Genomic DNA, 15,037 nt, shown 5'->3' with positions numbered 1-15,037 from the left:
CAGACACGGAGAGAGGAATACAAAATGCTCACTGGGGGTAAGCCCTTGGAAGAGAAAAGGAGGAGGAAGTGGGATTTGGCAGGGGAGCCCTAGACCATATGCAGATCTGACAGAGTCCAGCCAATGCAACAGGGAGCTCCAGAGCAAAGATTGCTTGATTGAGTCCAAGCACAAGGCAGAAATGGCCAGTGCCCACGGGTGGGGAATTTCTGGGGAAGATTCTGACTTTTGCTGCATGAAAGCTGCTGTGGATGCTGGCAGTGCCAACAGCTGGAGACTCTCAGCTACCTGTGCCTCCTGCTGGCAAATTCTTTCTTAGAGAGAAATCCAAAGGATACACCTCTTTGTCTTCTAACAATGTCATAAAAGAGGAAGAAGGCAGAGGATCTATTTCTTTAGGACACCAAGCGAACACAACAACTAAATGCAATGCATGGTCCCTTGATTGAATGCTGGGCTGGAGACAAGGCTATAAAGGGCATGACTGGGATAACTAGGGACATTTGCACATGAACTTTATGTTGATAATAGCATTGGGGCTCATGCCTGTAATCCCAGCACATTGGGAGGTTGAGGTGGGTGGATCACCTGAGGTCAGGAGTTGGAGACCAGCCTGGCCAACATGGTGAAATCCCATTTCTACTGAAAATACAAAAATTAGCTGGGCATGGTGGCATGCACCTGTAGTCCCAGCCACTTAGGAGGCTGAGGCAGCAGAATCACTTGAACCCAGGAGGCAGAGGCTGCAGTGAACCGAGATCGCGCCACTGCACTCCAGCCTGGGGAATAGAATGAAACCCCATCTCAAAAAAATAAAAAATAAAAAATAAAAAAAATTTAAAAATTTAAAAAAAAGAAAAGAAAAAAGAAGAGAGAAAAGGAAAAGAAAAAGATAATAGCATTGGATGAATGTGAGATTTCTGTGTTAACTGTATTGTGACTATGAAGGAGAATGTCCTTAGGTAATACATGCTGAACTGTTTAGGTGTGAAGTGTCTGCAACTGACTTTCAAAGGGCTCAGCTTAAAAAATTGTAAATAGACACACGTATTTTATATATAAGTACATATATATATACATGTATGCATATATACATACATATGAAAAATATGGCAGCATGTTAAAAACATGGCAAAAAGATAACATTGTGAATTTAAGTTAAGGGTGTTTGACTGCCTGTTGTACTACTTTTGCAAACTTTCTGTAGGTCGGAAATCTTCGACAATCTTTTACAAGTTGGGGGAAGACCGTGAAGTGGCTGAAACCCCAGTTTCAGGTTTTCCTTTGCTGCAGTTAATTTGCTTGGGTCTTCTGTAAATGTCAGTGAAGCAGGACTGCCTCATGGAAGCTGTGCTTTGGGAATAAAGGAAGGGTTTGGGCTTCTTGCTGACATTCAGGGTGGGAGCTTGGATGAAGCTGGGAAATAAAGGTAGGACCCATGGCCCTGAGGCTGGAGAAATTGTGGCCCAGCAGAGCATACAAATCACCACCTGTCATATAGTTTTTTGGTTGATTTGGTTGTTTTGGCTAAGTGTTGAGGCCTCGGCTACATCAGTCAGTCCCTTTTCTTGAGGAGTTAATTAAGGTCACACCCTAACCACTTCCTTTATTAGGCTCTCTGGGGCCACTGTGCACCTGCTCAGGACCAGGTACTAGTTAAATAACTAGGGGGACAGAGCCTGATTGTATCTAATAGAGCAGAAGTAACTCCATAAAAGGAAATTGGGTGCTCCAGGAAGGAGGATTGCATGCCTGTCAGCCAAAAGCCAATAAAAGAGATAAAGCAAGAGAAAAAGGAAAAATGGGGGTAGGAAGAAGAATCTTGCTGATGTATTCCAAAAAGCAAAGATAAACTGTTTCCTCCTCCAGGCAACATCCCAGGCTGGTTAACAAGATCTCTCTTCCTCAGGACGACTGAAGTTTGGGACCAAATCACTATTCCTCATGGGGGATTTTCTTGTACGTCATACAGTGTAGCATCTCTCCTGCAAGTTACAATGATCAAAATGTCTCCAGACATTGCCAAGTGTCCTCTGGGAAGCAGAATCACCCTCAATTGAGAACACTACTGAGTTAAACTTTGATGAGATGAGGGGTGGGAATCTCTCTCTCTTTTTTTTTTTTTTGAGACAGAGTTTTGCTCTCGTTGCCCAGGCTGGAGTGCAATGGCGCGATCTTGGCTCACTGCAACCTCTGCCTCCAGGTTTAAGCAATTCTCCTGCCTCAGCCTCCCAAGTAGCTGGGATTACAGGCATGTGCCACCATGCTTGACTAATTTTGTATTTTGTGTATAGATGGGGTTTCACCATGTTGGTCAGGCTGGTCTCAAACTCCTGATCTCAGGTGATCTGCCAAGAGACCTCAGGTGATCTGCCCATCTTGGCCTCCCAAAGTACTGGGATTACAGACATGAGCCACATCGCCCGGCCGGGAATCTCTTTATAGAGACTCCATTCTAAATCCTGGCCCAACCCTTGATTTGTGGGGAAATTTTTGAAAAAACTCAGGGCAACTGAAAGAAAAAAAAAAAAAACAGCAAAATCAACATTCTATTTAATGCCATGCAATTTATCTGTTCTTCAGTCCTGCTTCAGGCTGGGACCCTCTTCCCACCTATAGAGTTGTTTTGAAGTAAAAAAAATCTATTGAGCTGTGTGAGGAAAGTTGTAATCAGCAGGGGTTTTTTTCCCCTTCTTAAAGATTCCGATTTTTCTGTGTAAGTTCTATTTGTTCTTTGTGTAGGGGCCTCAGTAATAAAGAACTTCATTTTCTATCCTCGATGGCCATTTTGAATGTAGCTGGATATTCCTCACTGGAGTGTGTTTGTGGATGAGACCTCCCTGTTTGTCCCACAGCAGACACTGGCTTATTCTTATTCTTATTTGAGACAAGTCTCCTCTTGTTTCCCAGGCTGGAGTGCAATGGTCCGATCTCGGCTCACCGTAACCTCCACCTCCTGGGTTCAAGCAATTCTGCCTCAGCCTCCCAAGTAGCTGGGATTACAGGCATGCAACACCTCGCCCAGCTAATTTGTATTTTTAGTAGAGATGGGGTTTCTCCATGTTGGTCAGGCTGGTCTCGGACTCCTGACCTCAGGTGATCCACCCGTCTCAGCCTCCTAGAATGCTGGGATTATAGGCGTGAGCCACCACACCTGGCCAACACTGTCTTATTGAATCCTCACACCAACCCTATGAGGAATCTTTATTCCTGTTTTCCTGAAAAGGAAACCCAGTATCTGAGAGGTTAAGTCAATTATTCAAGGTCACAGAGATAGGAAGTAGGGGAGCTCAGCACCCTCCAATCCTTGATACCCTCCCCTACCCTTATCTAATCCAGGCATCAGCGAACTACAGCCTGCGGCTGGCTTTTGTATAGCACAGTTTTACTGGGCACAGTCACACCCATGTGCTTATTATTGTCTGTGAATGTTTTCCTGTTATAACAGCGAGTTTAGTAGTTATTTCAGAGGATGCACAGCCTGCATAGCCTAGAATGTTTACTATCTGGCCCTTTCCAGAAAAAGTTTACTAAGCCCTGAGCTAATTTACCAAGTCATTGACTTTGCTTCCTAGAGAGCTCTCCAATCTGTCTTCCCTCTGTTATCTTCCCACCAGTATCATTCCCATGCTGCTGCAAGCCACCTGGACAACAGACAAGCCTCCGATGACCTCTCTCCTCCGTTCTTCTTTTCCTTGTCCGTTGTCCACATAGCCGACCCTTCCAAAATGTACACCCAATCCCATGACTCCATTGCCTAAAATGTTCCTTATTGTTTTTAGACTAAAGTCCAAAATCCTTGTTGGGAACTACACAGCTGTGTGATCTAGCTCCTGCCTTCAGTGTGATCTTGTGTTGCTCCCCTGTCCTGATCTTTATGGTCTAGCCAGTGAGCCTCCCTTAAGTGTCTTGCTCATTCTGACCACAGGGTCTTTGCACCTGCTGCTCTCTCTTCCTGGGTTGCTTTTGTGCTATCCTTTCACTTTCAATTTCTTAGCTGTGGCTTACCCTTTAACTCTTTGCTGGGATGCATTCCTTGGTCTCTCTAAGCCTGGCAGGCCGTCATATAAGGATGCACAGGTTGGACACTGCACATCTCTGGAGAGATATACTATTTGCATTTTAGTCTATGTGAATGGAATCTCTCTTTAATCGGTGAGTGAAAAAAAGGTGTGTCTAAGTCACCCAAATTGAAAAATTATTGAAGAATTGCTACACATCAGCACTGTGCTAAGCATTTTGCATTATCAATCTCATTTACTTCTTTCAACAAACAAATGAGATGGTTATTAAAAAATAACTGTCCTTTTTACAGAAGGAGAAATGGAAGGATAGATGAAGTTGTTCGAGGTTACACAATTGGTCAGTGGTCAGAACCAGGATGAGAAGCCTGGTCTTCCTGCGTTTAAAACTAGGTTTCAGGCCAGGTGTGGTGGCTCATGCCTGTAATCCCAGCACTTTGGGAGGCCAAGGCGGGTGGATCTCCTGAGGTCAGGAGTTAGAGACTGGCTTGGCCAACACGGTGAAATCTCGTCTGTTCCAAAAGGAAAAAAAATTACCTGGATGTGGTGGTGCGTGCCTGTAATCCCAGCTACTTGGGAGGCTGAGGGAGGAGAATTGCTTGAACCCAGGAGGCAGGGGTTGCAGTTAGCCAAGATTGCACCACTCGGGCGCGGTGGCTCAAGCCTGTAATCCCAGCACTTTGGGAGGCCGAGACGGGTGGATCATGAGGTCAGGAGATCGAGACCATCCTGGCTAACATGGTGAAACCCCGTCTCTACTAAAAAATACAAAAAAAAACTAGCCGGGTGAGGTGGTGGGCGCCTGTAGTCCCAGCTACTCGGGAGGCTGAGGCAGGAGAATGGCGTGGACCCAGGAGGCGGAGCTTGCAGTGAGCTGAGATCCGGCCACTGCACTCCAGCCTGGGAGACAGAGCGAGACTCCGTCTCAAAAAAAAAAAAAAAAAAAGATTGCACCACTGCACACCAGCCTGGGTGACAGAGTGAGGAACCATCTAAAAAAAAGCAAACCAGAGTGATAGTGCAGGGTTAGGAGGGGGCCTGGGAGAAGAGGTGAAGGGGGTGAACTGACATCCAGAAAAGAACCCACAAGCTGCTAAAGGACTGTATTATTGTTTTTTCCTGTGTGAGGTACAATGTAACCTTCTCCCTCTCTTCTATGAACCCTTCAATAAAATTCCCGTTATGGGCCAGGCGCGGTGGCTCACCTGTAATCCCAGCACTTTGGGAGGCCGAGGCGGGCGGATCACGAGGTCAGGAGATTGAGACCATCCTGGCTAACACGGTGAATCCCCGTCTCTACTAAATATATATATATATATATAAATTAGCTGGGCGAGGTGGCGGGCGCCTGTAGTCCCAGCTACTGGGGAGGCTGAGGCAGGAGAATGGCATGAACCCGGGCGGCGGAGCTTGCAGTGAGCCGAGATCGCGCCACTGCACTCCAGCCTGGGCGACAGAGCAACAGAGCAAGGCTCTGTCTCAAAAAAAAAAAAAATCCCCATTATGTACTGGCACATACGGAGTGGGGATTGTGCTTTGAGGGGCTTGATGAGCCAGGCCCCAAGGTGGGCTGGGGGAGCAGAGGTGGACAAGGGATGGATTCAGGAGAAAAGAATGTGGAGTCGGAATCCCCTCTCCATGCACCGCACCTGTGTGACCCCAGGAAAGTCATCTCTTCTGTACCTTCAGGCTCTCACCTGGCACTGCCTAGTCTTCATGCAAAGGCCGTGAGGATGCTAAGAGGCCCGCTTGGCACACAGGTTTTTGTGATCCAAAACAAGCCAAGGAAATGTCACTATTACTCTCACTATACCAGGAGTACCTGTAGTTTATACACATTGAATCAATTATAAGCTATGAATGAAAAATATAACTTGCGTGAGATTACGAAGATGTTCCCCCCAAAATGCCTTAAGGGCTGAGTAAGACTACCAGTGACCCGATGGTCCGCAAAGGTAGCGATGCAGCGATATAACAGTAGGTGGCGCTAGATGCCATAGCTTTCAATCAAGTCCTGGTTTCTTTCAATCTGCTCCCTCTTCTCTCACTTGATTGAAATGGAAATTGGCTGCCAGCATCGGTGAGCCCCCAGCAGCCCTGGGACTGAGCTGGCATGCCAGCAGCTAATGTGTTATCCACCCAGTTAAAAAAATTAATCAAATACATTAATCTCATAAGCTCTTTTGAAAGACTAGGTATGAGGGGCCAGCAGTCCAGCTGTCAGACCCTGGGAGCTAATGGGTATCTGTACTATGGGCGAGGGGCTGCTGTTCAAAGTCCTGGAGGAGCTTCAGGAAACAGGAGCCCCGGGATGTGACAACCGCTCTATTCTGTATCGCGAACCTTGCAAATGATGTGTCTGGAAATGTAGGAGGCTTGAGATGGCAAAGGGGCTCCAATCTGAGGGCCAGCTTCGATCTATCCATAAGTAGTCATTCTGTCTGGAGCGTCCTCCAGTCCAGACTTATCAGAAGAAATGTCTGGGATTGATTAGCGATGTCTGCCACAGACCCAGGAGGGAACCGCAGCATCAATGGTACCCCATTGCCATTCCTGCATGGGGGGCTTTACCTGCCTTTGCTCACTGAATCTTCGCAGCCGCTCCAAAAGTTGGTAGCGTTATTATTATTATCCCTATTTTCTGATTGAGAGACCTGAGACCTGGAGAAGTTAAATAACTTGCCAGAGGCCACCCAGTGAGTGAGTGAGGGCTAGAACCAGAAGTTCGAACGTATCCAGTTGGCTGCAGGGCTCCCTTTATTGCATATTACACCACAATTTACTTCCTTTCTTGGAAATGAAAAAATTTATTTGGCAATTCATCCTGGATAAATGAAACAAAGAGCGACCCAAGAAAGTATCCTTTCACATTGCCAATGTCCTGAGAAGAAGAATGTGTGTTGGTGGTTAAGTCCCCATGTGGCTTCCATCTGTTTTCTCTCTCCCTGGAAGAAGATAAAGTTGACATCTCTGCAACAATCAAGGGAACCCCCTGAAGGTCCAAAGAAACACAGCCTCCCATTGGCTAATAACTTTCAACCTCTTTTTTTTTTTTTTAATGTGAAGAACAGAAGCAGAGCTGAGCTTAAGCCACTGGTGAAAGAGAAAAGAGCCAAGATTCAGAAGAGCTGGTCGGGGCTGGATGGGGCTTAACTCTTGGGCTGAGTTTTAGTGTGACACCAGGGATGCTGGGACATGAATTCTATGATGCTGTCCCCTGGGTGTAATATGCAATAAAGGGAGCCCTGCCAACTGGATACGTTGGAACTTCTGGTTCTAGCCCTCAATCACTCACTGGGTGGCCTCTGGCAAGTTATTTAACTTCTCCAGGTCTCAGGTCTCTGGGTGCCATTAGATGTCATTTACGTGGATTACCTTCTGAGGCTCAGCGAGGGGCAAGAGCAGCTCACCTATTTCTTAAATATCTATTAGGAGCTAGACAATGTCTGAGGATATGGTGCTGAACAAGGGGCCATCCTTCCCTCAGGGATCTGGTGGTCTAGGAGGAGAGACTGAACTACAATGTAGGGAAGTGCAGGCACCAGACACAGTGTGGCGGCTGGCAGGGTTGTTGGCAGCGGTTCAGACTGTGCTGAACACAAAACTTGGAGGGAAGGGTGTGTCAGGGCTCGGAACATGAGACCCCGAAACATGGTGCCTTGGCATGCTAAGTATTTTGGATGGAAAGAGATGGGGAGGGGCTCAGAAACAAGGTCTCTCTGACTTTCTTTCCACCTCTCCTCTTTCTCCCCGAGAAGATCCTCGAAACTGGAATTTCTCACCCCCAAGGTGAGAACAAGCTCCTTCTGGTTCCTTCTGTCTGAAACACCTATAGGGCAGAAAAAGTAAAACCTTTCACCTCACCCATCACAAGGGTCTTGGATGACATCCCCATAACAAAAGACATATTAATGGGAGAAAAGCATAACAATTTTTTTTTTTTTTTTTTAAGATAGAGTCTCGCTCTGTCGCCCAGGCTGGAGTGCAGTGGCGTGATCTCAGCTCAGTGCAGCCTCCGCCTCCCAGGTTCAGAACATGAACGGGACTTCTCACCCCCAACATGGCTCATGGAAACTAGAACTTCGCTCTCCCAAACAAAGCAAGCCATAAAGCCTAGAAAGGCTACTGTGTGGCCTCCTCCCTTCCACCCTGATGGTTCTATGTGACACGTTTCTGGTCCCATACCTGGGGGGAAAAATGTCTTACAGAGACACAGAAACGAATGTGAACAAACAGGCCTTCCTATGCGCACCTCCCCTTAGGTTTACTACCTTTAGATCACACCCCTTTTTGTCCAATCATGTTTGTCTACCACTATCCACTCTTCTCATCAGACTTAGCATAAAAACACAATTTTCCCTAGGTCTTTGGGTCTCCATTTCTGAAGGCTCCCATGTTACGTAAAACTTTGGTTAAAAAAATAAATTTGGCTGGGCACAGTGGCTCACGCCTGCAAACCCAGCACTTTGGGAGGCTGAGGTGGGCGGATCACTTGAGGCCAGCCTGGCCAACATGGCAAAACCCTGTCTCTATTAAAAAAGTACAAAAATTAGCTGAGCGTAGTGGAGTGACGTGCACCTGTAGTCCCAGCTACTCGGGAGACTAGGCAGGAGAATCACTTGAACCCAGGAGGCGGAGGCTGCCGTGAGTCGAGATCATGCCACTGCACTCCAGCCTGAACGACAGAGCGAGACTCTGTCTCGAAAAAAATTGTTATGCTTTTCTCTGATTAATAGGTATTTTGTTATGGGGATGTCATCCAAGACCCTTGTGATTGGTGAGGTAAAGGGTTTTACTTTTTCTGCCCTATAGGTGTTTCAGACAGAAGGAACCGGAAGGAGCTGGAATGGTTGGAATGCAGAGTATGGGATGTGTGTGTTTGTGTGTGTGTTTTGGGGTGTGGTGATGAAGGTTTTCCTGATGTCACCAGGCAGGAGAGAACATTCCTGGAGCTGGTAATGGTGCTGAGAAGCCATTTCAGGAAAATCAACTTAGGGGTGAGGGCCCAGTGAATAAATGAAGATGAAACATTGCGTTTTCTGTCATTGCATTTTTTATTACTTTAGTTTTTTTTTAAAGCAAGTAGTATTTTCAAATGGTTTAAAAACCATATCAAAAGGTACATCACTTTTTAAAATGTATTACTTCCATCTTGTCCTCAAACCATTCATTTCTCTGCCTGGAAATGACTAGTGTTACCGAGTTCTTGTGTATCCTTCCAGAGAGATTTGGAAACACACACACACACACTCACCTACACACACACATTCTTTCCAACACTAGCATCTACCTTTCACACAAATACACGTGGCAGCATTGTTTGTGCCCTGATTTCCCCTCACATAACAATGTATCTTGGAGAGTGTCCGTATCGAGTATCGTGGGACTATAGGGAGGCTGGAGCAGGTGGATGCCAAACTCTTGAGTCTTTGGAGCTGAATCTGGGAACAAGAATGGTGGCTAAGAGCCTATCATTAATGCATGGATTGGAACTGTGAGAAGAGGATGGAATTGGAAGTTAAGGTAAGGAGTGTTGAATTAGCTGTCAGAGAGGGAGGTGGGGAAAGGGGGCAGAGAGAGAGAAAGAATGAGGAGACACACAGAGAGAGGCAGGCAGACAGGGACAGAAAGAGACAGAGAGGGGGGGCCATGGAAGGAGGAGGGGAGAAGAGGATACTAAGATTATGAAGATTAGAAGGCCAGAGACTGACACAGGGGAAAATTGTCAAGGAACACAGAGGACCAAGAAGATACAGAAAAGCCTGCCTGTTTCTGTGAATAAAGTTTTATTAGAACACAAGAAAATGGATATTGAGTGAAATCACAGTCTTCTATGTTTGCAAAATGTCAAATCATTTATCTTTTTGCATTTCTTAATTGTTTGTTGGTGTGAGGGCTGCAGCACATTTTGGGGACAATAAAGATGTCATTCGTTAAGGGCTTGCTGCTGCCTGGTGGCTGCAATGCCTCCTCTTCTTCACTGCAAGGGAGACCTTCAGTAGATAACCAGGCAACTTTCCGAGGTGTTATTGAAGTTCTTTTAGGCTGTCACAACTTGCTGGGGTGGGGGAGGGTGCATCTAGTAAGTAGATGCCCGTGATGCTGCTAAACATCCTACAACGTATGGGACAGTCCTTCCCCCACAAAGCTGTATCAGCTCCAAATTGTCAGGAGTGCTGAGGTTGAGCAACACTGTTGCCAAGACAAGTGCTCTGTTTTTATTTCTCCTGGAGATCCTGGGGCACCCAGCACCTAGGTTGGTGAGGATCAGGATCTAGGTTTTACTTTCCCTTATACCGGAGTCTGTGGTAGGCCGCCTCTAAGATACCTGCCAGGATCCCCACCTCCTGGTACTCATACCCTTGTGTAATCCCCTCCCCTGGAGGTTGGGCTGAGCCCAGTAACTCACTTCTAATGACTAGAATATGGCAAAAGTGATGCAATGTCCCTTCTGAGATGAGGTTACAGGATAAACATGGCTTCTGTCTTGGGCACCTGCTCTTGATCTGGGTAAAAAACAGCTTCCAAGTTGTGAGCTTCTGTTTGGGAGAGGTCCACCCTCATTGCGGTTCTCGCTATTACTTTCAAATGGCAGAAACCACAATTACGTTTGCGCCAACCTAATACATCTCTACGCTACAGCCAGAAAGCGCTTGATACCAGCCAGTAGCCAAGTGTGTGAGCTCAGGAGTGAGCCGTCTCCCTGTTGAGTCTTGAAATAACTGTAGGCCCAGCTGCCATCTTCATTGTGGCCTCAGGAGATCCTGAACCAGAGGCTCCCAGTTAAGCTGTGCCTAGATTCCCGACCCACAGAGATTATGAGATAATCAATGTTTGTTGCCTTAAGCTGCTAAGGTTTAGAGTAATTTGTCACGTGGAAATATGTAACTGAAATACAGCTATACAGTAATAAACTCCCCACAAGAAACAGTTGATGATTTGGGTTACATAAACTCATTTACTTTCTCTTTAGGGGCTAGTCACAAAATTAATAGCACTTCTTTGACTGTATCAGTCTCCCCTATTGGCAAGAAAAATGCATTGGTCTGTTTCAGGGTGTGAGCTATTACCTGGCTCCCGTATGCATTTAAAAACACCTTTTCATTTTTAATAAAATAAAGCATAGAAAACCTTTTTATTTTTAATTTAATTTATTTTTTTTGTCCATGGCCTGGGCATGACTTGGTTGTAAACAAGATCATTCCATAACTGAACTACCACAGGAGACAGTAGATTGTAGTACTGAAAAGCACAGACTTTAGATTCAGACAGATTTGGTTTTAAATCCCAGCTCTGCCATTTGCTAACTGTTAGTCTGGGCAAGACCATAAGAAATACACCTTCTCAAGTGCCCATTGTATAGGTTAAAAAAAAATCACTACCAAGGCATGGAGGGGCAGAGTGACTGCATATAACTACAGAGTCAGGAAATGAACCCAGTGGTGATCATTAAGTAAAACAACTACGGGGTCGTTTGCAAAGTAAGCAAGTAGAAGAACAATCTGGGGCTTTCTTAATTGGTACATACGCATGCATGTGTGCTTGGATAGATACAACATGTTTTTAGTAATTAATTAATTTATTTTTGAGACAGGGTTTTGCTCTGTCACCCAGACTGGAGCGCAGTGGCACGATCATGGCTCACTGCAGTCTCGAGCTCTTGGGCTCAAGTGATCCTCCTTCCTGAGCCTCCCAAGTAGCTGGGACCAAGGCATGTGCCACCATGCCTGGCTAATTAAATTTTTTTCTTTCTTTCTTTTTTGTAGAGGTGAGTTGTCCCTATATTGCCGAGGCTAGTGTTGAACTCCTAGCCTCAAGTAATCATCCTGCCTTGGCTTCCCAAAGTGCTGGGATTATAGGTGTGAGCCACAGTGCCTGACCACATACATCATCTTATAATTTTAATTTTCCCACTGAACTTGGTCACCTGGCTTCTGGTGTTGTCATGCTCCACTTACGTACACACACCCCACCTGGATGGGACATTCATGCCAAGGGCAGTCAGAATGTACCCCTCTATGGCCCTGGATGTCCCCTCGGTGTTCTCTGCTCACCCCACTGGCATCATGGTGACTGTTCTGGCACCTGTCATGATGAGAAGATACTTGTCCTCAGCTGTCCTTAAAGTGGTATTTCCAGCCAGTGTGTTATGAACATTGAATGCTATAAAGACTCACTGCTGATGAAGGAGCTCTATAAACATGAAACCAAAATGCAACCGTGATGCCTGTCACCATCTCTCAGTCCCTGGAGGAAGTATAGAAACTCTAGTGTATTGTATCCTCTGGTGCTCTGGCTTCAGCCTGAGGATCAATGGGGGTATGTAGGTAAGTGGGTGAGGCTGGAGCACCAAGACTTGGCTTATATTTATGAAGTAAAAAGAAAACCAAGCCGCTCCAATTTAAAACCTTTTTTTTTTTTTTGCTATATTGAGCTTACCTTTTTATTACGTTTTGTATTCATATTTTAAACATATTCAAAACCACTGATTTAAGCAGCTATTCCTCTTACATTAAATTCTGTGTTTTCTCTCTCCCCCTCTGGATTCTAGCACTGCAATGTGTGCGAGGAGTATGACCTTGTCACGTTGTGTTTTTGGTTTCAGGCACAATGCCAAACGAAGAGTGGCTTCTTGGCAGTTATTTGTTCAGTGAGTGGATGAAGGGATGAAAATAAAACTTCAATATGTGTTGATTTTTCAACTTTTAGAAAACTCAGAGACAAAGCCTGGGAAACTGAATTATGGGTATGGCATGTGAATGCTATTGATCTTGACAATGTAAAAATAGTAGTAAAGACGCAAGGAGAGCTGATGAGACCCTCATCTCTTCCACAAAGGAAGGAGTCAAAGACACTCTGTAGGGTGGATGAGGCAAGAAGCACAAATGTATCATCTCTCTCTCTCTCTCTCTTTCTATATGTGTGTGTGTGTGTGTGTATATATAGAGAGATGCGTGTATATGTGTGTGTGTATATATAGAGATGCGTGTATATATGTGTATGTGTGTGTGTATATATATGTATATATATTCTGTTTGTTTTGAGACAGTTTCCCTCTTGTTGCCCAGGTTGGAGTGCAATGGCACAATCTCTGCTCACCACAATCTCCACCTCCCCGGTTCAAGTGATTCTCCTGCCTCAGCCTCCTGAGTAGTTGGGATTACAGGCATGTGCCACCACTCCCAGCTAATTTTGTATTTTTAGTAGAGATGGAGTTTCTCCATGTTGATCAGGCTGGTCTTGAACTCCCAATCTCAGTTGATCCGCCCAGCTTGGCCCCCCAAAGTGCTGGGATTACAGGCGTGAGCCACCACACCTGGCCTCATCTGTATTTTTAAATTACAGAATTAACCACTAGGGGAGCTAAAGGTAAGGCTACTTTTGGAGGGATGGGAGTTGGGGTGGGGAGTGGTGTGGGGATGCAGGAACTAGATCCTCATCTTTCGCAGCAGAAAATTATTCAAATCTTAAATGCATAAACTAAGAAACACAGGTAACATATAATTTAGAGGCACAGGTCATTGGAAGAAGTAGCAAAAAGTGTTAGACATGGCTGCCCTGAGGTATGCCATCAAGGATGAGAAGAGGGCAGGGAAGAGAGACTCCTGCTTTACAGTAGAAGATTTTTGATGATATATGTATATTTTAAAATCTGTGTATGTTTTACATTAATTTTCTAAAAACTAAGAGAGTTTGATAGCCCTAGTTGGCATTAAAATACAGAGCCCTACTTTGTTCCTGCGAAAATCAACAAGCACAACAAGCCTTGTCATATCCATGCTCATTTCAGAGTCAAGACAAAATTAATTTGGAAAAGAAAATACAGCCGGGGAACAGAGTTAGCAACCTCAGGAAATTCAGGGAAATGTAATTGAGTAAGAATTATCTCCTTAATTACTTCTGACCAAATCAATAACAACGCTGGATGAGAAACCACAGTTGCCACCAATGAGGATCAAGTCTCTGAGAAACTAATTGGGGTTCAGGCTTGTTTGAAAAGCAAAATACTTTCCTCTTCATCGTTAGCAAACACGGTTCCTGGGGGTGTGCACGGAGACAGAAGACTGCAGTTTGCAGCCTGGGGTGGAGAAATGAGCTGAACTTGCTCATTATTTTCAAACGTGAAAGCCTGAATAGAGGAGCCCCTTTCTCCAAAGAGGTGCAGGCGTGGATGCCCTTGATGATGTCAAATGCTCATTTTCATGCTTTCCTGGGGCTAATCAGAGACCCAAGCAGGTTCATCATGCAAATTAGAAGGAGGTGAGCCAAACGCCACAAAGGTAAGTGAGGGAGCAGTTTTGTTTGCAGAGCACAAGCTTTTTGTGGGAACTGCAAAGATTTCTTTCAAACCATCTCCATGTGCCTTTGGGGAGGGAGAGGTGAGGATCTTTGTCTCTAAGGGGCACTGCTGGGCACAACCTTCTAGATCTCTTATTGTTCTGGAGCTGGGTTAAGATCTTACCTAGAGCTGAGATTCAAGAGTGCCCTATCTGCCTAACCTCCAAGAGCCCTCCCTGTCCTCATCCCTGTTGGGGTCTCTTGGCAACTAACCAGGACCTTCTCAAGTCTGGCTCATACTTGGTGCCTTGCTCCTTGCTCTTCTGACCTGTGGACTTGTCAATAAATCATCCTCAGTGTCCAGATATTTCCCCATTCAGAAAGGTCTTCCTGATCCCCTCTGGGGGTCCCAGCTAAGAGCTAGGAAACACACACCCACCCCAAAACTCCCTCTCAGAGTCTCACTGATGGCAGGGTGGTGAGGGGGAGGTAGGCAGACAATAAAGCAGTTACGATACCATATGATGTAGCTGTGGTGGGAGTGAGGGAGCTGGGGGTGTGAGCGCACAACTGACCCAGCAAGGGTAGAGGGACAGTCAGAAGGATAAACAAAATGACTCTTTTTTTGGAGACAGAATCTTACTCTGTCATCCAGCCTGGAGTGCAGTGGGGTGATCTCGGCTCACTGCAACCTCAGCCTCCCAGGTTCAAGTGACTCTCCTGCCTCAGCCTCCCAA

At 45.7% G+C, this 15,037-nt stretch overlaps 1 protein-coding gene and 1 long non-coding RNA gene across 4 annotated transcripts in view; one reads left to right on the top strand and one right to left on the bottom strand.

Moving 5' to 3' along the window:
• CCDC60 (coiled-coil domain containing 60) overlaps positions 1–15,037 on the bottom strand; it is a 205,132-nt gene that overhangs the window by 125,090 nt on the left and 65,005 nt on the right. The gene's annotated exons all lie outside the window — the stretch shown is intronic.
• Positions 1–15,037, top strand: part of LOC107001043 (uncharacterized) — a 202,781-nt gene that overhangs the window by 185,386 nt on the left and 2,358 nt on the right. Inside the window, exons 3-4 of one of the 3 annotated variants that reach the window (XR_013401548.1) lie at positions 13,091–13,391; positions 14,049–14,282. The exons of 1 other annotated variant lie outside the window; for it this stretch is intronic. This is a non-coding gene — a long non-coding RNA (uncharacterized LOC107001043). Of the gene's footprint in view, positions 1–13,090; positions 13,392–14,048; positions 14,303–15,037 lie in introns of all 3 variants that reach the window. One more of the 3 variants, XR_013401549.1, reaches the window with a different exon arrangement.

This window comes from Macaca mulatta, chromosome 11, assembly GCF_049350105.2.
Source record: "Macaca mulatta isolate MMU2019108-1 chromosome 11, T2T-MMU8v2.0, whole genome shotgun sequence".
Taxonomy (NCBI): Eukaryota; Metazoa; Chordata; class Mammalia; order Primates; family Cercopithecidae; genus Macaca; species Macaca mulatta.
The sequence above is the reverse complement of the archived record's forward strand: the minus strand, read 5'-3'. Positions and strand labels throughout refer to the sequence as shown.